The following is a 24550-nucleotide window of genomic DNA, read 5'->3' as shown; positions in this document are numbered from 1 at the left end:
CACTCAGTGTCACCCACTTCAACAGCCAAGCTACAATGTACCTCAATGCATCCCTAGGGAGTATAAGGCTCTTCCCAGAGCCCCAGTGACACCATTGAGTCACTCATTCTAGCTGAGGGGCTGCTAAGCACCCAGTATCCCCCTCAAAGCCTAAGGTTCTAATCCCAAACCCCAGGAACCCCACTTGGGGTCATCCATGTAAGGTGAAGACCTTCATATCACAACAGAGCACCTATCAGGGTCACCGGACACTAACCAGGGTGCCAGTGAGGTTGCTCAGGGACACCCACCTCGGCCATGGAATGACAAGGCATCCAGCACATGCTTCATCCAAGAACCCAAGATCTCGTCATGACCCCCACTTCAGCAAGGAACTACTGAGTGTCCCAGTGAGTAGGCCATGGAGACACTTACAGACAACTGACACTGAATATGGCTGAAGTAACCACACAGAGCTACACCACTGTGTCTACTCAAAACAGCCTACCCAATGGTCAATATAAATACATATTTACAGAAAGGAGTCTCTCTCCTCAAAAGCCACAACTGAGTATTAGAAGAAGTAACTGCTCAACCAGATGCACAGACATCAATGTAGGAATGCTCAAAATGAGGGAAAAAAAAATATTACACCCCCAAAGGAACACAGTAATTCTTCAGTACTAGACACTAAACAACAGGAAACCTATAAAATGACTGAAAAGGAATTTCAAGCAAAAATTGTTTGAAAACTCAATGAGATACAAGAAACCTCAGATAGATAATACAACAAAATGAAAAAAACAATCCAGTACCTGAAGGAGGAACTTTATAAAGAGATCAATACCTTTAAAAAGAATGTAGCAGAACTCATGGAACTGAAGGATTCATTCAACAAAATAAAAAATAGAACTGAGAGCTTAAGCAACACACTAGAGAAAGCAGAAGAAAGAATTTAAGCCTGGAAGACAGGCTTTTATTTATTTATTTATTTATTTATTTATTTATTAAAGATGACAAGTAAGGGGATCTTAACCTTTGACTTGGTGTTGTCAGCACCACGCTCTCCCAAGTCAGCCATGGGCCGGCCCTGGAAGACAGGCTTTTTGAAGTAACACAGGTGGACTAAAAAAAAGAAGAAAGAATTTAAAAATATGAAGAAAACTTTCATGAGCTATCAGACAACCAAAAGCCCAAAAACATCCAAATTATGGGTGTTTTGAAAGGGGAGGAAAAGGAAAAGGCATTGAAAATTTACTCAATGAAAAAATAGCAGAAAACTTCCCAGGTACTGATAGAGATATATATTTCCAGATCTGAGAGGCTCAATGATCAGATTCGATCTAAAAAGGTCCTCTCTGATACACACTGTAGCCAAATTCAAAAGTCCACGACAAATAGAGAACCCTAAACACAGCAAAAGAAAAGCATCAAGTCCCCATCAAACTAACAGTAGATTTCTCAGCAGAAACCTTACAGGCCAGGAGAGAATGAGATGATATACTCAAAGTCCTAAAAGAAAAAAACTGCCAGCAAAGAATACTATACTATTATGGATTGAATTGTGTTTCCCCAAAAGTTTAATGTGTTGGAGGCTTGATCTCCATTCTGACAGTGTTAAGAAAGTGGGAAATGCTATTCTGATAGTTGAAAGGTGGTGCCATAGAGAATTGATTGGATTGTGAGGACTGTACCCTTGTGAATGGATTGATCCACTCTTGGAGTATTGGGAATGCTTCTGGTGGCTTTAAAAGAACAGTGAATGAGAAGGTTAGTCAGTCGTTCTCTCTCTCTCTCTCTCTCTCTCTCTTCCTCTCTCTCTCTCTCCCCCCCTCTCTCTCCTCTAACTCTCTCTTCTAACTCTGCTCCTCCACTGTGCCATGTGAGATCCCTGCCTCAATGTCACCACCGCCAAGACCTTCACAAAATGTGTTCCCTGGACTTTGGACTTCCCAGTCTCTGAAACTGTAAGCAATAAATTTTGTTTTCTTACAAAGTAGCCAGTTCCAAATATCTTGTTATAAGCAAGAAGAACTGACAAATACATATACCTGACAAGGCTATCCTTCAGAAATGAAGGAGAAATAGTGTATTTTCCAAACAAACAAAAACTGTGAGAGTTCACCACCACATTACCAGCCCTACAAGAAATCTTCAAGGGAGTCCTGCATCTTGAATCCAAAAAATGATAATCACTGACATGAATATATGAGAAAGCACAAAACCCACTGATAGAGCAAATATACAAATGAGAAAGAGAAAGAAAGGAACAAAAGTTTAAAATAAACATACAAAAAGCAGTAAAATGTGAGGAGTAAGATGATACCTGTCAATAACAACCATAAATGTAAATGGATGGAATTCCCCACTCAAAAGACATAAACTGGCTGAATGGATTAAAGAACTAGACCCAATATATGCTACCTTCAAGAAACTCACCTCATCTGTAAAGACTTACACAGATTAATAGTGAAGGGATGGAAAAAGACATACCATGCAAATGGAAATCAAAAACAAGCCAGAGTAGCTATTCTTATATTGGATAAAATAGACTTTAAATCAAAGAAACAAAGAAGGTCATTATATAATGATAAAGGGATCTATCCAGCAAAAAGATATAACAACATTAATATAAATAGACCCAACGTCAAAGCACCCAGATATATAAAGCAAACACTATTAGACCTAAAAAAAAAAAAAGAGAGAGAGAGATAGACCCCAATACAATAACGGTTGGGAACATGAACACCCCTCTCACAGCATTGGGCACATCATCTAGGCAACAATTCAACAGAGAAACACAGGATTTAAACTTCACTTTAGACCAATTGGACTTGGCAGATATCTACAGAACATTTCATCCAACAACTACAGAATGTACATTCTTCTCATGAGCACATGGAACATTCTCCAGGATAGACCACATGTTGGGTCCCAAGTCAATTCTCAACAAATTTTTAAAAAATCAAAATCATTTCAAGTATCTTTTCAGACCATAATAGATTAAAACTAGAAATCAATAACAAGTGAAACTCTAGATAAACCATACTAATTCATGGAAATTAAATAACATACTCCTGAATGACCTATGGGTCCAAGGAGAAAATAAAGGGTTTAAGAAGAAATTAAATAGGAAATCAAAAATTTCTCAAGAGTAATGAGAATAAAGACACATAATGCTAAAACCTGTGGTACACTGCAAAAGCAGTACTAAGAGGGAAGATGACCACAATAAGCATTTACATCAAAAGAATAGAAAGACTTAAAATATACAACCTAATACTACCCCTGAAAGAGCTAGAAAAACAAGAACAATCCAATCCCAGTATCAGTAGACAGAAAGAGATCATTAAGATCAGAATAGAAGTAAATGAAATAGAAACCAAAAAACAATACAAAAGATCAAGGAAACAAAACATTGGTTCTTTGAGAAGGTAAAGTAGATAAAACATTAGCTAGACTAAAAAAAAGAAGAGAGAAGACCTAAATAACAAAAATCAGAAATGAAAAAGGAGACATTACAACCAACACAGAAATACAAAGAATCATTACGGACTATTATGAACAACTGTAAACCAACAGATATGAAAACATGGAAGAAATGGATAAATTTCTGGACATATACAAACTACCAAGACAGAACTAAGAACTAACAGAAAACCTGAACAGGCCAATAACAAGCAATGAGATTGAAGTAGTAATCACTAATCTCCCAACAAAGAAAAACCCACCACCAGATGGCTTCACTGCTGAATTCTGCCAAACCTTTGAAAAAGAATACCAATCCTTTTCAAACTACTCCAAAAAATTGAAACAGAGGCCACTCTCCCAAATTCATTCTATGAGGCCAGCATCACCCTGATACCAAAATCAGACAAAGATTCAACAAAAAAAGAAAGCCACAGGCCAATATCCTTGACAAACACAGATGCAAAAATCCTCAACAAAATAATAGCAAATACTATACAACGGCACATCAAAAAGATAATACTTCATGATCAAGTGGGATTTATCCCAGGGATGCAAGGATGGATCAACATAAACAATAAATGTGATACACCACATCAACAAAATCAGGGGCAAAAACCATATGATAACAGATGCAGAAAAAGCATTTGACAAAATTCAACATCCGTTGATGATACTTTCAGCAAATTAGGTATAGAAGGAAAGCATCTCAACACAATAAAAGCCATATACGACAAACACACCACCAATATCATGCTGAATGGGGAAAAGCTGAAAGCTTTTCCTCTAAGAACAAGAACAAGAGGAGGATGCCCACTCTTACTGCTCCTATTTAACACAGTATTGGAAGTACTTGCCAGAGCAATCAGACAAGAGAAAGAAAGTGCATCCAAACTGGAAAAGGTGAAGTTAAACTGGTGTTTGCAGATGACATGATCATATATACAGAAAAACCTACTCTACCAAAAAACTTTTAGAGCTGATAAGCAAATTAAGTAAAGTTGCAAAATCAATATACAAAAATCAGTAACACTTTTATATTCCAACAACAAACTAGCAGAAAAAGAAATCAAGAAAGCAAGCCCATTTTTGATAGCTACCAAAAAAATAAAAATAAAAAACCTAGGAATAAATTTAACCAAGAATGTGAAAGATCTCTACAATGAGAACTATGAATCACCACTGAAAGAAATTAAAAGAGTCACAAAAAGATGGAAAGATATTCCATGTTCACAGACTGGAAGAATTAACGTGAAAATGTCCATCTTACCCAAAGTGATCTATAGATTCAATGCAATCCCCATCAAAATACCAATAGTATTCTTCATAAAAACAGACAAAACAATTCTAACATTCATATGGAATAACAAAAGACCCCAAATAGTTCAAGAAATCTTGAGCAAAAAAATAAATAAAGTTGGAGGCATTACACTACCTGACTTCAAATTATACTGCAAAGCTAGAGCAACCAAAATAGCATGGTACTGGGTACTGGTATAAAAACAGATATATGGGGCAATAGAACGGAATAGGGAACCCAGAAATCGATCCACGTACTGATAGCTAACTGATCTTTGACAAAGGCACCAAGAACATACACCTGGGAAAGGACAGCCTCTTCAATAAATGGTGTTGGGAAAACTGGATATCCATATGTAGAAGAATGAAATTAGACCTGTAACCTCTCACCATATGCTGAAATCAACTCAGAATGAGTGAAAGCCTTAAATATAAAACACCTAAAAGAAAACATAGGGGAAACACTTCAGGATGTAGGACTGGGGAAAAAATTTATGAATAAGACTCAAAAGCACAGACAACAAAAGCAAAAATGACAATTGGGATTATATCAAACTACAAAGCTTCTGCACAGCAAAGGTAACAATTGACAGAGTGAAAAGAGAACCTACAGAATGGGAGAAAATATTTGCAAACTATACATCTGGCAAGGGGTTAATATCTAGAATATACAAGGAACTCAAACAACTTATCAGTAAAAAAAAAACATCCAATTTTTAAACGGGCAAAGGAGCTGAATAGATATTTCTCAAAAGAAGACATACAAATGGCTAACAGGTACATGAAAAATGCTCAACATCTCTAAGCATCAGGGAAATGCAGATCAAAACCACATGGAGATACGACCTCACCCCAGTTAGACTGGCTATTAGTAAAAAGACAGAGAAACATGCTGGTGAGGATGTGGAGAGAGGGGAAACCCTTCTACATCATTGGTGGGACTGTAAATTAGTGCAGCTATTATGGAAAACAGTATGGAAGTTTCTCAAACATCTACAGACAGAACTACCATATGCTCCAGCAATTCTACTGCTGGGTGTATACCCAAAAGGAATGGAAATTATCATGGTGAAAGGATACCTGCACTCCCATGTTTATCACAGCTCTATTTACAGTAGCCAAGATATGGAACCAATCTAAATGTCCATCAATGGACAACTGGATAAGGAAAATATGGTATATATACACGATGGAATACTACTCAGCCATAAAAAAGAATGAAATCCTGCTATTCACAGCAACATGGATAAGCTTGGAGAAAATTATGCTAAGTGAAATAAGCCAGACACAGAAATACCACATCTCATAAGTGGGAGCTAATAAAGAAACCAACAACAATCACAATAATATATTGAACATTCAGAAGTAGAGAACAGAACTGTGGTTACTAGAGGTGGGAAAGGGAGAGGGGCAGGGGCGTTAGCAAGAAATTGGCTAATGGACAAAAAGTATGATTACATTTTGTAATGATGAGTATGCTAATTATCCTGGTTTGATTATCACATATTGTACACAAGTATTCATAGCTTACTCTGTACTCCACAGATACATATAATCGATTATGTTCCTATATTTTAAAAAAATATTTCTATATAATGACACGAAACCACCTCTAAGACAAAACATTTAACTGTAAAAAAAGTAAAATGGACTACAGTGTATAGAGTGCATATCACACACACTGTCCAGCAATCTCTTCCATAACTAAAGTTCACCAATTAGACCACCTTATTTATCACAGTGAAGTAGCCATCTATTAATTCCTCTCCATACCTCTTTTTTTTCTTGCAGTTCTAACTTAACTCCTGATTGAAATAAGTATAATTTCACATTCCAGAAATTCCTTCAAGTTGGGTGATTAGTTGGCTCAGTTGGTTAGAGCATAGTGTTGATAATACCAAGGTCAAGGGTTTGGATCCCCATCGTAGCCAGCTGCCCCCCCCCCAAATAATTCCTTGAAATTATGAGTAAAATCAACAAGGATGGCAGAATCCCAAATTAAGTACAAACTATAAAACTTGCCAGTATTTCAAATAAATAACAAAATTGTACTGAAGGGTTAAAAGAGAACTAACCCAAATATTCTAAAACAGTATATTTACTACATGCTCTAAAACTAAAAGCAAAAAAAAACTACATACAAATACTGAACTTCAGTAAGTATATTTGCTTTTTGACAGGTATATATTAGAATTCTGAAACTACTTATGTATTCTAGGACTGGGAAAATGGTAAATACCCTGAGGATAATGTGAACCAGACACATTGCCATCGGAGAAGGGAACAAATATGGGTAAGGGGAAATTTAGAATGAACCCCGTGTTGTTGGATCAGAATTGTAGGAGTCAATCAATATATAACTCATTGTTCCACACACACACACACACACACACACACACACACACACACACACACACACACACACACACACACACACACACAGAGAAATAAATATTTTAGGTGTGTATATATGCACATGCATATGTTTCCTAACTGTGTCTGCTGCAAGGATCTAGAAGCAATGATACTCCAGTAGCAATGTGTACATCTAGCCTAGGTTCTGGTTTCTAAATACCATTCTGAAAAAAAAAAAAGTAACAATGCCTCCTTAAAGACATGTATGATTTCAGGGTTGCAGCAGGGAAAGGACAAGATAAGCACAGAACATTTTGCTGTGCTAAAAAGAAACTGTTTGAAGGTTGATGAAATGGGAAGGAAGGGAAGGAGGAGGATGGACAGGAGGAAACTTGAAGGAGATCCCACTGTCCAAATCTGGGACAGTTTGAGAATCAAAATAATGATAATAATGGATCCTAACCTATACAATAAACCCATGATTCCACGCTTAATATAAATAGATGGGGGAGAGGGAGAGAAAGGAAAGCTTTTTAGAGTACAATGCCAACTAATAAGTGTTCAGGGACTGATGAAATATTAGGAAATTACCATTTGACAACATTAATTGACAATAAAACTCAGATGAAAGTATGATGAGAAAGAGGATATTTACCTAGTCTCAAAGTATGTCTCTACAAGATACTAATTACAAAGAGGAAATCAGTAACTTTTTGTGGAGAAACCTAGTAGTCACTACCTTAATCAAGAAATCAAAGTTAAATCACCAGTAATGGGACAAAAAGATACCACGTATGTCATGATATGCTACATGGAGAAGGACACATGATTTTTATATTCCTGTCCTGCCAAAAAAAATCAATCATAAGAAAACATTCAATGAACATAATTTGAGGGATATTCTACAAAATGAATTGCCTGTGTGCTCCAATAATGTCAAGGGCGTGAAAAAAAGGAAGACAGAGGAAGTGTTCCAGATTAAAGAAAGTTAAAGACATGACAACTAAATGCAAAGTGTGATCCTGGAGTGGACTGCAGTCCAGGAAAAATAATAACTTTGCTAAAAGGACATTAGTGGGACAATTGGCAAAATTTACCTAAAGTCTGTGAATTAGATAATAGTACCCTATCATTACTGTCATCTCAATTTTGATAATTTTATTGTGATTTTGTAATAGAATGTCCTTGTTTTTAGGAAATATGCACCGAAGGATTTAGGGACAAAGGAACATCATCTAAAACTTACTATTAAACAAATTAGAAAAAAATTATACATATACACAACTACATAGAGAGAATATAATAAAACATACATGTTTTATCCATATCAAAATACCAATGATATTCTTCACAGAAATAGAAAAAAACAATCTTAAAATTCTTATGGAACCACAAAGACTCTTAATAGCCAAAGCAATCTGTGCAAAAAAAAGTAAAGTTGGAGGCAACACACTACCTGACTTTAAAATATACTATAATGCTATAGTAACCAAAACAGCATGGTACTGTTATAAAAACAGACACCTAAACCAATGAAACAGAGTGGAGAACACAGAAATAAAGTCACATATTTACAGCCAACTGATTTTCAACAAAGGTGCCAAGAACACACATCAGAAAACTAGATATCCATTAGCAGAAGAAAAAAACTAGACCTCTCTCTCTCACCATATACAAAAATCAGCCCAAAATGGATTAATGTCTTAAATGTAAGACCCAAAGCTGTGAAACTACTAGAAGAAAACATAGGAGAAAATCTTCCTGACATTGGTCTGGGCAAAGATTTTATGGAGAAGACCTCAAAAGGACAGGCAACACAAGCAAAAATAGACAAATGGGATCATATCAAACTAAAAATCTTCAGGGCAAATGAAACAACAGAGTGAGAGAGAACCTGCAGAATGGGAGAAAATATTTGCAAATTGTGCATCCAAAAGGGACTAACATCCAGAATATTCAAACTGAACAAAAAAAAAAAAAAAAAATGGGCAAAGGAGCTAAATAAGCATTTCTTAAAGGAAGACCTCCAGAATGGCAGAAAATATTTGCAAACTATACAACTGACAAGGGGTTAATATCCAGAATATACAAAGAACCCAAACAACTCAACAGTAAAAAAACAAGTAACCCAATTAAAAATTGGGCAAAGGAGCTGAATAGACATTTCTCAACAGATGAATGGATAAAGAAAATGTGTTATACAGACACAATGTAATACTATTTAGCCATAAAAAAGAATGAAATCCTGTCCTTCATGACAACATGGATGAAATAGGAGATTATGTTCAGTGAAATAAGCTAGGAACAGAAAGAGAGATACCACATGTTCTTACTCATATGTGGAAACTAATAAAGTTCATCACATAGAAGTAGAGAGTAGAACGGTGGTTACCAGAAGCTGGGAAGGGGAGGGGGAGGGGTGATAGTGAAAAGTTGGGTAACAGGTACAAACTTACAGCTAGACAGTAGGAATAAGATATAGCATTCTATAGCACTTTAGGGTGACTATAATTAACAATTTATTGTATACTTTCAATTAGCTAAAAGAGAGGATCTTGAATGTTCCCAACACAAAGAAATGATAAATGTCTGAAGTGATGAAAAAAATAAAAATTGGCAGAAAAAAAAAATTCATGTTTTATTATGTGTCATGTACTATGAACTGAATGTTTGTATGTATCCACCCACTCATATGCTGAAGCCCTAGTCCTCAATGTGATGGTATTTGAAGTAGGGCCTTTGGGAGACGATTAGGTTTAGATGAAGTCAGGAGGGTAGAGCCCCCATGATGAAATTAATGCCTTATTAAAAAAAGGAAAAGACCAGAGCCCTCTCTCTCCATCATGTAAAGACACAGCAAGAAGGCAGCTGGCAGAGTAGGAAGAGAACACTCACCAAACACCTAATCTGCCAGCACCTTAATCTTGGACTTCCCACCTCCAGAACTGTGAGAAACATGTTTGTTGCTTTAGCCACTCAGTCTATGGTATTTTGTTAGAGCAGCCCAAATGAAGACACATGGTAAAGTGTTATCATTTGGAAATAAAAAGTTAAAATAAGAGAAAGAACAAAAAATAAAATTATCGGAAACTGCTGAAATGTCTAACAATGCCATTAAAACTGCTCATATTTCACTGTTCTGAAAAGCTCATAGCTCATACTTTTAATATTGAAGATCATGGAACTTGCCTTCTATCACTGCCAATTATTTTCTAGGTACCTTTGGCAAATTAAAAGTTCTCTCAGCTAAGATTTCTTATCATAGAAGAGGAAATAATAGCTATGGTTAAAATGGAGATACAAGAACAAAATGAAAATTAGGTGTATTTACCCGCATGTTTCCCTCATCTGTTTCTAAGACAGGACATAAAAGAATGTTTCCTTAAACCATCACGCTCTGGCAGCCTGCCATTCTCAAAAGCAACAATCCTGAATATCTGAAGGCAGCAAATTTAGTTGCTGCAATCTTAAAGGATGTTTGGCACTTTACATAACACATTTTGACTGTGATTAACAGCTGGTATTCTACAGAGTGTAGTTACTTGCTTTGTAAAGAAAAGAAGTTATATATCTGTTCAGGAGGTTTTCAAAAATACATTTTTTACAATAGTACCAAAAAAGAGCTTTATTCTTTGGTTTTCCTAAGGCCATTTTAACTTACAGCAATAATATATTTTAAATATTTTCCTCACTTATTGCCTAGTTTTTGTGGAGATGCACACCAAAATATGCATCTCTGCCTTCTGTTATTTTACCACAGCCTAAAAAAAAATGTGATTTTACTTTTTTTCTGAAGAAATAAAAATGAAATCCATAATCTTTGTGGCCCCAATGCACATCAGGCACTCTTCACTGAAGCAAGTCTGTATTTCTTTTAAGAAGTTAAATATCCTAAAATATTATAAAAGCAATTCACTTGAAAGTTTTAACTAGTTCTCTTTTAAATATTATAAATAACTATAGCAAAGAAAAGATTTGGGATTAGAATTAGGCTGTTGTCTTCCAGTGTTTTAGCCAACCAGCTATATTCTTCAGCCTACATACATGAATGTTAGGATACCCATGTGCTATGGATTGAATTGAGTCCCCCAAAGTTTCATGTATTAGAAACTTAATCTCCACTGTGACAGTGTGAAGAGGGAGAGAGATCCTATTATGGTAATTGAAAGGTGGGGCCATGAAGAGATGATTAGATTGTGAGGACTGCCCTAATGAACAGATTGGTACATTCATGGAGTAATGGGTGTGGTTCTGACAGGCTTTAAAAGGAGAATGAGTGGAGGTTATTTTCTCTCTTGCTCAGCCATTTTCACCACATGATACCCTGCATAGCTGTGTAGAGCCACCACCAAGGCCCTCACCAGATGTGTTCACTGGACTTTGGACTTCCCAGCCTTAGAAACTGTAAGAAATAAATTCTATTTCTTTATAAATTACCCAGGTATTCTCTTATAAGTAACAGAAGTGACTAATACACCATGCCTCAGGGCATACGACCCCGCTCCTCCTACCCTTGGAAAGAGATAAAAGGGAAGAGAAAGAACCAAACAGAGTGAGATCTCAACTATCTGACCTACATTGCCATTATGGATTCTGTCCAAATAGACTCCTTAGTAGAGAATCTAACACCTCAAATCCTGAGATTTGATGTAAAACCTGAGTCTGGAGCCTCACCGATACATTTGGTCAGGTCAGATTTTTTAGTCAGAGATTACATTAATCTCTCAAAGTTTCCAGGCTCAAAGTTCTCACATAATAGATGAATGACTACACTTCAGATCTCCAAAGTCTCCAGGAACTATTCCTGGAGCTACAAATGCCTCACCTTAAATTCTTGGGACCTGAAGATTCTATGGTGTCTAATTTGCACACTTCATTGAAGTTATGCTTACCCTAGCCAGCTTAATTTAATTCTTAGAAAATTCTAGGGCACTGCCTCAGACCAGACTATTTTGTCATTTCTTAAACACGCTGACTTCTATTTGTCTAAATATACCACACCTTTTATTAAGTGTTCCTCTTTATATCAGTTCTGGGGCTTCTGGTTATCCTGTCCAGAAAACAGCAATCTTTAAGGTATATGGGGTCAAATGGCATCACAAATAATAATACTTTTATAAGATCACTCTCTTTTAACAATCTTTTCTAATCCCATGAAATTAAACACCTTTATGTGATAAGGACTCTCAAATTTCTCCCTCCAGCCCAGATCTCTCTTTTGAGTTCCAGACCCACTTAATCCAACTGCCCACTTGGATGTCTCAAAGGCATGAAAGACTTTACATTATACCTACCCCAAATTAAATTATTAATATCTTCTCCCAAACTTGTTTTTCTTCCTGTCTCAGAAAAAAACTCTATCTTCCCAGTTGTTTATACTATGAAACATGGGTATGGTTCATGATACCTCCCTTTCCTTCACCTCATTATTCACAGACTGTATATGTGAATTCTCTTACTTTCTAAAATTCACTTGCAACACCCAAATCAACACTTGTAGCACTTTCCCAGTCATTGGCAGACATACACACAACTGCAGAAAGTCACCTGATACACGTGTTCCCAACTAAGGCTGAACAACGCAATGTTCTGCCTTCCTGTTTCAGCTGTTATCCTGTAAACAAGTGCAATCTACTTAGTGCCACATTTTTCACATTTTTATGTTTTTTGTTGGTGATTTTGCTGTATGAAATGGCCCCCATATAATAGTACTGAAGTGTTATCTAGAGTTCTAAGTGTAAGAAGGCTATGATGTACGTTACGGAGAAAATACATGTGTAGATAATCTTTGTTCAGTCATAAGTTATAATGTTGTTGGCCATGCGTTCAATAATATATTAAATAAGGTGTCTTTAAACTGAAACACGTAAAAGGTTATGTATTAATCAGTTGATGAAAATATTGTGACCAGAGGCTCACAGGAATCTAACCCTGTATTTCCCCTAGGCTCAATAATTCAGTATCCACTAATTCAGTGTTGGTGGTGACTTCATAGAATACAACTACTTCAAATGATGATGATAACTAAAAACTCTTCTCTGACTGGGTCAACTAAATTATACTTACTTGGGAAATCCGTGATAAGAATGCCTCCTGGAACCCTTACCTGCATGTGGAATGTAACCTAGTAACAATTCCAAATCTATGTGTCATGTACAACCAGTGGAAGAACTGATGAAGTGATTAGGCGGGGCTGTCTTCTCTTCCTCTCCTTTGATCCTTCCCCCTTCTCATGTTATAAAATGTTAAGCTCTGCTGGGCCCTCTTTGGGTCACATTTCTCAGGGCAATCTGACTTATGCATTTCCCCATTTGCAATCATCATATTGGCTCAATAAATCCTATGCTTTATATGTTAGGCCTCAGTTTCTTTTAGGTCAACAATGAGAACTGACTCTGTATCCAAAACGATCACCAGGTCCTATAGATTCTATCTCCAGAGCATAATTCAAATCCATTAACTTCTCTTCATTACCTGTGCTGTCATCCTAGGCCATTATCTCTTGCCTCTAATAAGCTTCCAATTCTTCCAATTCATTATCCTCAATGGGGTCAAAGTGACTCTGAAAGCAAAATGGGCTGCCATGTAGTCACTGATTTAAACCATTCAATGATTTCCTAATGCACTTGAAATCAAATCCAAAATCCTTAACAGGTCCATGCTGTGGGTTGGTGTCTCCCCCAAACTTAGTCCCCACTGAGACAGTATAAAGAGGGTGGGAAATCCTGTTATGGTAATTGATAGGTAGGGCCTTGAAGAGGTGATTGGACTGTGAGGCCTCTGCCTAGTGAATGGATTGATCCATTCAATGAGTAATAAGTCGATAGGTTAATCATGGCTGCGGGTGTGTTTCTATGGCTTTAAAAGGAGCCAACTGAAAGGTTAGCTCTCTCTCTGCTCTGCCATTTTCTGCCATGTGAAACCCCTACATTGCTGTGAAGCCACCATCAAAGAAGACCCTCACCAGATGTGTTGCCCAGACTTTGGACTTCCCAGTCTCTGAAACTGTAAGCAGTAAATATTGTTTCTTTATAAATTACCTAGTTCCAGGGATTTTTGTTATAAGCAAGAGAAACAGACTAATACAGTCCATAAGATTACCCTTAATACCCTGATGACCTCCTGCCTCATCTTAGCACCACTCCCCTATCACAACACTCCAGACACACTGATTTGTTGTCATTTTTGCTGTTTAACAGTGAAAGACTTTTCAGCCTCAGGAATTTCAAACACACTCTTTGCCTCTTTTCTGCTCTTTTCTCGCCTAACTTCTGTTCAATCTTCAGGGCTTGATTTAAATGTAACTTCCTCAGAGAAGAAACCCTCCAATCCAAATGGAGGCCCTCTATTGTACTTGTTCTCAGCACCCTCCCCTTTTCCTTCATAATACCACCAATTTATTATTTATTTATTTTTACATTTGGTTTTCCAATAGATTATAAGCTCCACAACAGCAGAACTATGCCTCTTTAGTTTGCAAGTATATTACTTGCATCTAGAACAGTGTTGAGCACATAATTGGGGATTGATAAATATTTGCTAAATAAATGAATGAACCTGACTATCCCATTAAATCTTCTTAACAATATCTTGAAACAGACCTAGCATAAATATGTGCTTAAAATATATGGAAGAAGTGAAGCATAGATTATTTGAATGTGGCAGTTATATGTTTCTCTATAAGTGAACCTTAATTATAAGCAAAACACTGAGAATGTCTGCCCCCATTCCACACCCCCATATAAAGTGATATGTACTTGAACAATTAGCCAAGACTAAACATATGACTAGGCAAAGAGCATTACTGTAGAGACTATACTAAATAAATATAGCCAAACTGATTGGTCTATAATAAGGTTAAATTTTGCATACTTCATATAAAACTGAAGTTCTGGGATAATATTTTCTATCAACTGTATCAATGCTGGGCTCATATGCGATTCAGTGGCACCAAAATGGCGACTTAGGCAAGGCCCTCTCCATGCGGCCACCTAAAGATGGTGCTGAGAGGAAGCAAGGTGGGATGGGACAGCTGGGTTCTGCATTTTGTTTTTAATTCCACTGGCAGCCCTGGTTTTCTGCGCTTGTGATCAAGGCATGATTGCTTAGTATAGCTTAAGGAACCCTCATGCATGACCGCGTGATCTTTACCCTGATTGGCTGGGTGGAGGGAACTCCCCCACTGGCAAAGCTTAAATACGCTTGCTTAACAAACAATAAACGGAACTGCTTGACGGAACCCCTGCCACGTCTGAGTGTCCTTTCTACCGGGCTGGGTTGGTGGGCAGATCATCCACTCCCTCCAAGGCGATCCCCTGGCCTGCCGAGGGGTGAAGCATTAGGGGAGCTCGCTCTTGGGTTCGGTGTGGGAGAGGTTAGGAAAGGGAGGTAAAACCTGCTGGTGGAACCCAGAAGCTGGTGCCCCATGTGAGGAACGCTACTTTACTCTCCTCCCCCTCTCCTCCCACTGAGGGGAGCCTGGCCAGCCGCTGGATGGTTGGCAACTGACGGTGAAGCTAAGCCTTTGTCTGGGAACCTCCAAGTGTGAGAGGGGTCAACACCCTGTGGGATCAAGCACAAAAAGGAATCGGGTGAGTGACGCGGGTTATCAGCCCCCTCCTTTTTTGATTTGTTCCATGTAAGTGTATGTTTGTTGGGTGTTCAAATCTGTTGCGGGCCAACGTCTGCTGTGGCCAGTTTAGTTTTGCTTTTGAGTGTGTTTTGTCCTCGTGATCTAAGTATAAGGATGGGCAGTGTGTCTAATAAAGGAGACGATCAGGCCCTTAAGGCCCTGTGGTATCTGCTTAAAAGTCGTGGGATCAACCTCTCCCACACCGCAGCCCACAGAACATGGGAGACCATCTTAGTGTCAGCCCTCTGGGTCCCCTCAGCGAACCTCTTCTCGTTTGAAACCTGGGACCACGTTGAAACTCTGGTCCGGCAGAGGGAGGTTCACCAGGGGGTCGAGCCACCCTTGGGGTTTTACCCCACCTTGTCAGCCGTTAAGCTCTGCTTCCCAGCCCCCTCCATGGGTGGGTCAAAGGGTGTGGAAGTGGAATGCCATTGGGCACAATTCACCTGAGTGAGGCCAAATGGCGGCTCTGCCATAAAAGCGGAAGATGCTAATTCACTTCCGCCTGATCCCCCTCATGAGGTGGGGAGTCAACACAGTCTTTATCCTCCCCTCCCATCTCTGGAGAGCAAGTACCTAGCCCCTATGCAGGGGAGCTCCAGTGGCCCTATGGCTCAAGGGGCAAACAGCGCCCCAATGGCCACCTGGGGGCCTCCCCCGCCCTTTGGGGAGGAGCCCCCGGCACCCATCGCTGCACCGCCTAAGCCATTCAGGGACCCCTGGGAGTGTCAGCCAGTGGGAACTAATCAGCCCCAAGCCTACCCCGTAAATGTCAACCTGGGGGGCAATAGACCGGCCCTTTGGTACCCATGGGAGGTGGGAGACCTAAAAGAGCTAGAGAAGGCAGTAGCTGAGAACGGCCCTAACTCCCCATGGCCTGAAACCATTCTCCAAGGGCTGGCCCACCAGCCCTGTACTACCCAGGATTGGAAAATGCTATGCCGGGCAATGCTGCCCCGCAACCTTTACATTATGTTTTGCGCCTTCTACAAGGAGGAGTATCAGCAAGCTGAAAGAAACCAAGCCGCCAACCCCCCAATCCCCATCACATTCGGGATTCTCTCGGGGGCGGCAAACTAGTACAGAACAGGGATACAGCAAGCAGCGATTCCCCCTCCTTACCAGGATCAGGTCAGGGCGGCCGCGCTATCTGCCTGGAGGAAACTCGCAGAGGGCCCTTCAGAACCCCCGATATCAGGTATTACCCAAAGGCCCACTGAGGACCTCCCGTCCTTTATTGCCCGAGTTGAGGAAAGTATCAAGAGGAAGTCCCCCCCCCCATCCCTTAAGGGATCAATTTATTAAAATGCTGGTGTGGGAAGGAATGACCGCCAACCACAAACTGGCCTGCACCGGTCTTAAAGAAAGATCCCTGGAGCGGTGGGGCATAGCTGCCAAGGATGTGGGGACACAGCATCACCAGTCGCGATCCCTTTCTTCCGCCCTGAGGGCCCAAACAGAAGCCTTAACAGAGGCCATGACATAAGCTATGGCCTCTTTGGCCCTCCCCAGTAAAACCAGGCCCCAAGAAAGATGGTGCTTCAGCTGGGGGGAAATTGGGCACTTTAAGAAACAGTGCCCCAAGGGACAGGATTTGCCCCTGGGACATCGCCCAGGAGGGGGTAAGTGGTGCCAGCCCTCTACCCCCTGCCTCCCGGTGCCAGCTGGGATTCCACTGGAAGAGGGAGTGCCAATCCAAGTATGACAAGCACGGCAACCCTTTAAACTAGGTGGGGGGCACCTCCCAGCCCTGTTATCCCAAGGGAGTAGTACAAGTCCTCCACAAGCGGAGCTATCGTGTCCAAACACAAGAAAGGCCCCTAGGGCCAACTGGACCATCCCCATCGTTAAGGGGGTTAGACCTAAGATGGACATCACTGTCGGGGGAAAGCGGTTCCACTGCCTTATAGATACAGGAGCGGACCGCACCGTCCTCCGAAGGGAGGAGACCCCTTCCCAATTGGGAGCTTGTCCCCAGGCCTAAAATCCTTGGGATAGGGGACCAAACACCTTCATATGAAACCAAAACATACATCTAGTGGAAGGATGCTGATGGCTCGGTGGGTCAAGTCAAGCCACTTATTGCGTCGGGGCTTACCGCCAATCTCCTAGGGCAGGATATCCTAGGGCAGGCTGATGCATATATTACCACCAACCACAAGGGGTTTTATGACAACTTTCTGGATGAGGAGGAATACCAGCAGCAGTTTCACAATCCTGCCCCACGATTCAGTAGCATTCACAATTATCGAGGGGATCCTGAATTCAAGAGAGCAAGATCCCATCAACCCCGCTCCAGAATCATAGTGAACCCCCAATCCTAAGCGCCACTGCCCTGAACCCCCCCCATCAGGTGGAAGGAGGGCCCACCAGCATGGGTGGAGAAGTGGCCCCTTCCATCCTCCAAGTTAATGGCTTTAAAAGATATCATTATCAAACAGCAGCAGTTGGGCCACATACACCCTTCCTCTAGTACCTGGAACACCCCTGTGTTTGTAATCCGCAAGGCGTCAGGCAAATGGAGAATGCTCCAAGACCTTCAGGAAGTTAACAAGCGCATGGTAATCCAGGGAACACCCCTTTGGGGAATGCCCTGGGTTCCTGCCATTCCCAGCCACTTATACTTGGCAGTGGTCGACCTCAAGGACTGCTTCTTTTCTATCCCTTTACACCCCCGGGATTGTGAGAAATTTGCCTTTTCTGTCCCATCTGTCAATTACCAGGGACCAGGCCAGCCTTACAAGTGGGTGGTTTTGCCCCAGGGCATGACCAACAGTCCCGCCTTCTGTCAAAATTATGTGTACCAGCTGCTTCAACCTGTCTTGCAACTCCCGCATGTCACACTATGTTTATATGGATGACATTATTTTGGGCAGCCCCTCTTTGGAGGGGCTGTCATCGGCTGACCAAGTGTTGCTAAAATGCTTAACCCAAGGAAATCTGTGTATTTCTGCTGATAAGACCCAAATGGTGCCTCCTTTTAAAATATTGGGTTCACTGTTAATGCTGGAGGGGGTCAGCCCCTTAAAACCGCAATTATCTGTTAAAAGTGAATACACCCTGGTAGAGCTACAGAAGGTATTGGAGAAATTAATTGGCTTCAGCCGTGGCTACCCTTGTCAACAGGGGATCTCAGTCCCTTGTTTGAGTTGCTGCAAACCCACAGTGACACTCAAAAAATCATGTTGGAGAAAAAACATCAGGACTGCTTCCGCACCATCCAAGACCAGCTAAATCAGGCTCAACTCCACCGGTTCAGTATTAACAAACCATTGCAGTTGTGGCTTATTGACAGCCAGCAATCTATGATGGCTGTGCTGGTCCAAGACAACATGGCCATCCAATGGGTCCATGTATCCTTTGGGGGGGCCCCTGGGTGTTTACCTTAGTTGACCAAACCGCCGATTTGCTTCAAAAAGGAAGGACTACTGCTCTGCGCTGTTATGCTAAGGAACCGACAAAATTGTCCTCCCATATAAATGAACAGATTTTACCTGGTTAGCAAGAAATAACAACAGAATTGCCATAGCTTTAGAGGGATTCATGGGAGTTATTGACCGTCACTATGGCCATTGCAAGTGGCTAGCAGCAATCAGCCACCTGCCCTGGGTGGCCCCCCAGCTATTCTCCCCCCGTCCCCTGTTAAACGTGTGCAATGTCTTCACAGATGGAGGGCGAGCCAGGGTGGCAGTAGTAGTGTTTGCACCCACAGGCCAGTCCCCTGGGGCCCCCAAGCAAACCCTTTTCCGGCCAGCCAAGGGATCAGCACAATTTAAAGAGTTGCTGGCCATTGTGCTGGCCCTACAAAATGTCCACAACCCCATGTATTTGTTCTCAGAAAGCCTGTACGTGGTTAACCTGTTGCTGGGACTGCCACGCTCCCACATACGCTTAGATAACAACCCCATCACTCCCCTTATGATACAAATCCGAACGTTGCTGCAGAAATGGGAGTCCCCCATTTTCCTCACACATCTCAGAGGGGACCAGAACTTACCTGGGCTGCTCTCATTGGGCAACAATATTGCTGACCAGCTAGCATCCAGCAGGCCCGAGGTCAACACCGCTCAACAGGCCGCCCACCTGCATGAGCTAACGCATGTCAATTGGAGAGGCCTTCACACCCGTTATCCATAGGTTCCCATCTCCCAGCTCAAAAAAATTGTCCATACCTGTAAGTCATGCTCACCCTATTTGCAGGTCCCACCACTGCAAGCTCCAGGCGTTAATCCCCGGGGATTGAAGCCCAACGTATTATGACAAACTGATGTAACTCTTTCCTAGCTTCGGAAAGTTAAAATACATATTTATGTCCATTGACACTTACTCCCGTGCCTGTTGGGCAACAGCCCACTCAGGAGAAAAAAGTAAGCATGCACAAAGCCATTTATTATAGTGCTTTGCTGTTTTGGGCCTCCCTTGTCAGCTAAAAACTGACAATGGCCCCTGATTTATCAGCTCTACCTTTAAAACATTTTTAAACACGTGGGGCATCCAGCATACCAATGGCATCCCCCACAACCCACAAGGCCAAGCCATCATAGAAAGACAAAATCAGGTATTAAAAACCCAACTTTAAAACAGAAAAGGGGGACCACCAGCCCCCACATGCAACTAGGCACAGCCTTATTTACCTTAAACATTTTAAATTTTTCCCGACACAACCTCCTGTCAGCATTTCAAAGGCACTGGGTAACTCAGCCAGCTTGGCTCGAGACTCAAGTAAGATGGAAAGACCCCCATTACGGGCCAGTGGCGAGGCCCTGACCTGTTATTAACCACAGGCCAAGGGTTTCGATGTGTCTTCCCCATCAATGCACCCAGCCCCATATGGGTGCCCGCCCAAAACCTCAAGTTCTCCCTCCACATCCACAAAGATAACGTCTCCAACAGTTTGGAGGAGTGCAGTCTCTCCCCACTCTTTGCAGGACCACCATAACCATGCTCATCTGGGTCAGAGAAGAGATTGACCTAGACCTGGACAGGGTGCAAAAGGCAGTTGGGTACTTGTAAACATCTCTAACATCTTTGTCTGAGGTTGTTTTACAGAATCGCCAAGGACTGGACCTCCTGTTCCTCCAGCAAGGGGGGCCTCTGTGTGGCCCTCAGAGAAGAGTGCTGATTTTATGCTGACCATTCAGGGGTGGTTACAGATTCCCTAGCTAAAATTAAAGAGGGGATTGAAAGAATGCAAGCGGGAAAAAAGCGCCACCTCTAGTTGGTTTGAAAATTGGTTCACCGCCTCCTCTTGGTTTACCACCTTGCTTTCTGCTGTGGCAGGTCCTCTCGTTATTTCACTCCTTTTAGTTTCCTTTGGGCCTTGCATATTAGGAAAAATAGTGGCTTTAATAAAAAGAAATATTGGATCCATCACCATGCTAACTCAGGTGGTTGAGCAAGTTGCACAAGACCACAACCCCCAAAACCTGTGGGTCAACATGGCTATGCAAAAGCTTCATGCCTGAGTATAAGGGTTCTGCCGTCGCCCCCCCCCCCCAGTGCTCAATTGGATAGTCAGTGATGGGTAAGATCCCCTATCAGTGGGGACAACCTAAGACAGGCACAACCGCATGGGAGACGGTGAGGCCAAGTGGCTAGGCGCCATCGGCTACCCTCATAAAAAACAAAAAGGGGGAAATGTTGGGCTCAGATGCGATTCAGTAACGCCAAAATGGTGATTGAGGCAAAGCCCTCTCCATGTGGCCACCTAAAGATGGCACCGAGAGGAAGCAAGGTGGGAGGGGACAGCCAGGTTCCGCATTTTGTTTTTGTTTAATTCCATTGGCAGCCCTGGTTTCCACGCTTGTGATCAAGGCATGATTGCTTAGTATAGCTTCAGGAACCCCCATGCATGACCGCGTGATCTTTACCCTGATTGGCTGGGCGGAGGGAACTCCCCCCACTTGCAAAGCTTAAATACGCTTGCTTAACAAACAATAAACGGAACTGCTTGATGGAACCCCTGCCATGTCTGAGTGTCCTTTCTACGGGGCTGGGTTGGCGGGCAGATCACTCACTCCCCCCAGGGAGATTCCCTGGTCGTCTCTAGAGCCGAGGGGTGAAGCATTAGGGGAGCTTGCTCTTGGGTTCGGCGTGGGAGAGGTTAGGAAAGGGAGGAAAAACCTGCTAGTGGAACCCAGCATATAAAGTTATTGCACTTTATCATGGGGTAAAGAGTAGATGAAGAGAAGAAGCTTTTACTTCATTTAATAGTTTTTTCCATTTAAATAGTAGTTTCAGGGTTTTTTTTTTTTTTTTCCTTTTCCTGTAGTCATTCTCTAAAAAATTCAAATATAAACTTAATAAATATTACCTAGTTTTCTACATTAACTTTATACTATTTTCCTGGGAATATGGAGGAAATGCACTATTTTAATCATCAAATTCTAAGTTTTTCTTAATTTTTCTTCTCTGAAGAGAAGGTTCTTCTAATTCTAAATCTTCAGTTACTTCTAATATAATTCTTCTACATGTTCCCATAATATTCTGAAATTGTCATCCTTTCTCTCGGATGATAAAGTATTGCTTCTACTCTGGGGGGTGGAGTATAATTTCATTTTTTTTTTAGGTCTTCAGATTATTTTAACATTATGTGGGAAAGAATTTTCAAACAAATATAAATTCAAAAATATGAATCAATTTTTATTTCCTTTGTGTATAACAAATCATCTCATAGAATTTTAAAGTAACAAATATGTTCTGATATTTAGAAGTCTGTCCATCACAGCAAATAAAGCACTGACATCCAACCTGTGTTTTTTTAAAAACTTCATTCTTTTTGGCTCTGATCCACTTATTTTATTTTTAATTACCAATTTTCATATGTGTACAAAGAAATGACAGCATTGAGAGTATTTGGAAAATCTTTTACTTTTTTGCAAACCTTATACCACTAAGTCTAAAAGACCATTATAAAGTTCTAGGTTCTTTCGTTTGCTGCAACTCTAAACTGTTCAATTCATTCTTAGTGGCCCAATCATAGTCTGGCCACATATAAGGGTACTTCAAGAAATTTGCAGAAACAAGAATTAGAAGATAATACAAACCTTTCCATGAAATTTTTCAAGATTCATATTTTACTCACCTTTTTCACATTCCAACTGCTTTGGGTGGGTTATTACAAGCCAGTTGTCCTTTCAAGATCTAGAACCAATTTTCAGCATTTTCTCTGGGTATCTTTCCCAGACTGATATCTGTGCTTTAGTTTCGTTATCAACTGTCTCATCACATATTGCTGAAGAAGCGATCACAGTATCCTATAATGTTTCATTTTGTAGCTATTAAACTATGACCTCATATTGAAATTTAGCATCTTTCACTCTTTTGCCATTCCAAGAAGTTAACATTTTCATATGCCTTCTTAAAAGTAAATCCTGTTTCAAGAAATGTTTTCTTGTATGAATATGAGGCAGTTTCTACCAATATGTTTCAAATAAACACGTGATAATTTTCCATCACATTTCTCCATAAGAATTAATACTCACTCTAAAATTCAAATTAGTTTCAAATGAGTTTCACTTCTTTCAAGTTTTCTAAATTTTTTTCCCAACGCTTTGTCCACTTAGAAACTCCCAAACTCTTGTTGGTTACATAATTTCAAATGCCAACCACCAAAACTCTATGTGTTATAAATCTTTACTTTTTATGGATTGTCCCTGGTCTTTGTGTACTCTGAGGGTATGTGTTCACAAAATATTTGCTTATTATGCTAGTGACAGACACAGCAACTATTGACAATGATGATGAAATACAGTACAGTATTTGATTTTTCCACACTTGCTATTTTAACACCATTATTTGACATGCCTGGTGAATTTTTAGAAATTTTTGTGTTTATATTTTGATACAATTTCCAAGAACGTTTCCACAAGACAACTGACCATACCCATAACATCAAATAGCTGAAGAAGAGTAAGAAATGCAAAGCTGGAAAAGCATCAAAATAAAACAAAAAGTTTATGCAGATAAGTTGGCAGAACACTAGCCCAACTGCTGAGTTACAGCAAAGGCTTCATTGCTTTTCTTTGCATATTTGTTTCTAAAATTTCTTAACAGTTACAAAACAGACTGAACCATGATTTGATCTTACACTTTAAAATAGATTATATGCACTGATAGTTCTATTTAATTCCTGAATTACAATTTTTCTGTCCCTCTGGAAGTTAGAGAACAAGAAGAAATGTATTCTTCTATCTCTCTTCTTCCAATACCCCTATATTTTTCTTAAAAGAAGCTAAGCCTTAAATTATTAACTCTTAGGTTGTTATATAAAAGTCATTCCAGAGTTTTAAACATAGAGGCTTTTGCCTTTGAAAGATTGCCTTTTAAAGGTACAATAAGACCTGTCATTTGTCTGACATCAACCAGAATAAAGAATTCCATAATAAAAATCAAATTTCCAGAAAAAAATGAATCTTGTTAAGTAAGAAACTGTGAAAGGTCTAAGATTTTATCCTACATATAACCTAACAAATTAGGCTGCCACAGTATCTCTGCCTACAAGATAAATTTTAAACTTAAATATATTAAAGCTTTCTAGCATCCAGCCTCAAGTTATTTTTCTGTTCTTTTCTCCCTCCGCAAACCATTCTTAGAGTATTTCTTTTCACATGGTCATTTGAAATCATGTGTGTGTTGATTGGTTTATTTTGTCTCTTACACCAACCTAAGTTCCAAGCAAGCAGAGACCATATTTATCTATTTCATTCATATCTGTATATCCAGCACCCAGTATAAAAACTGTCTCATAAAAACTACTCAATAAATATGTTAAATGAACTTAGAAATGTTTAAATGTAATTTTGACCTAAAAGCCTA

At 40.2% G+C, this 24550-nt stretch overlaps 1 protein-coding gene across 3 annotated transcripts in view; it reads right to left on the bottom strand.

Annotated features, from left to right (window-relative positions):
* The window catches only part of SLC35A1 (solute carrier family 35 member A1), a 52895-nt gene that overhangs the window by 22139 nt on the left and 6206 nt on the right, over positions 1-24550 (bottom strand). Inside the window, exon 1 of one of the 3 annotated variants that reach the window (XM_063096952.1) lies at positions 22818-22934. The exons of the other annotated variants lie outside the window; for them this stretch is intronic. The gene's annotated coding sequence lies outside the window, so the exon portion shown is untranslated. Of the gene's footprint in view, positions 1-22817; positions 22935-24550 lie in introns of those variants that run through there. 3 annotated transcript variants of the gene reach the window in all.

The sequence above is a fragment of the Cynocephalus volans genome, chromosome 5 (assembly GCF_027409185.1).
Source record: "Cynocephalus volans isolate mCynVol1 chromosome 5, mCynVol1.pri, whole genome shotgun sequence".
Lineage (NCBI taxonomy): Eukaryota > Metazoa > Chordata > Mammalia > Dermoptera > Cynocephalidae > Cynocephalus > Cynocephalus volans.
Note: the sequence above shows the minus strand (reverse complement) of the source record. Positions and strands in the feature narration are given on the sequence as shown.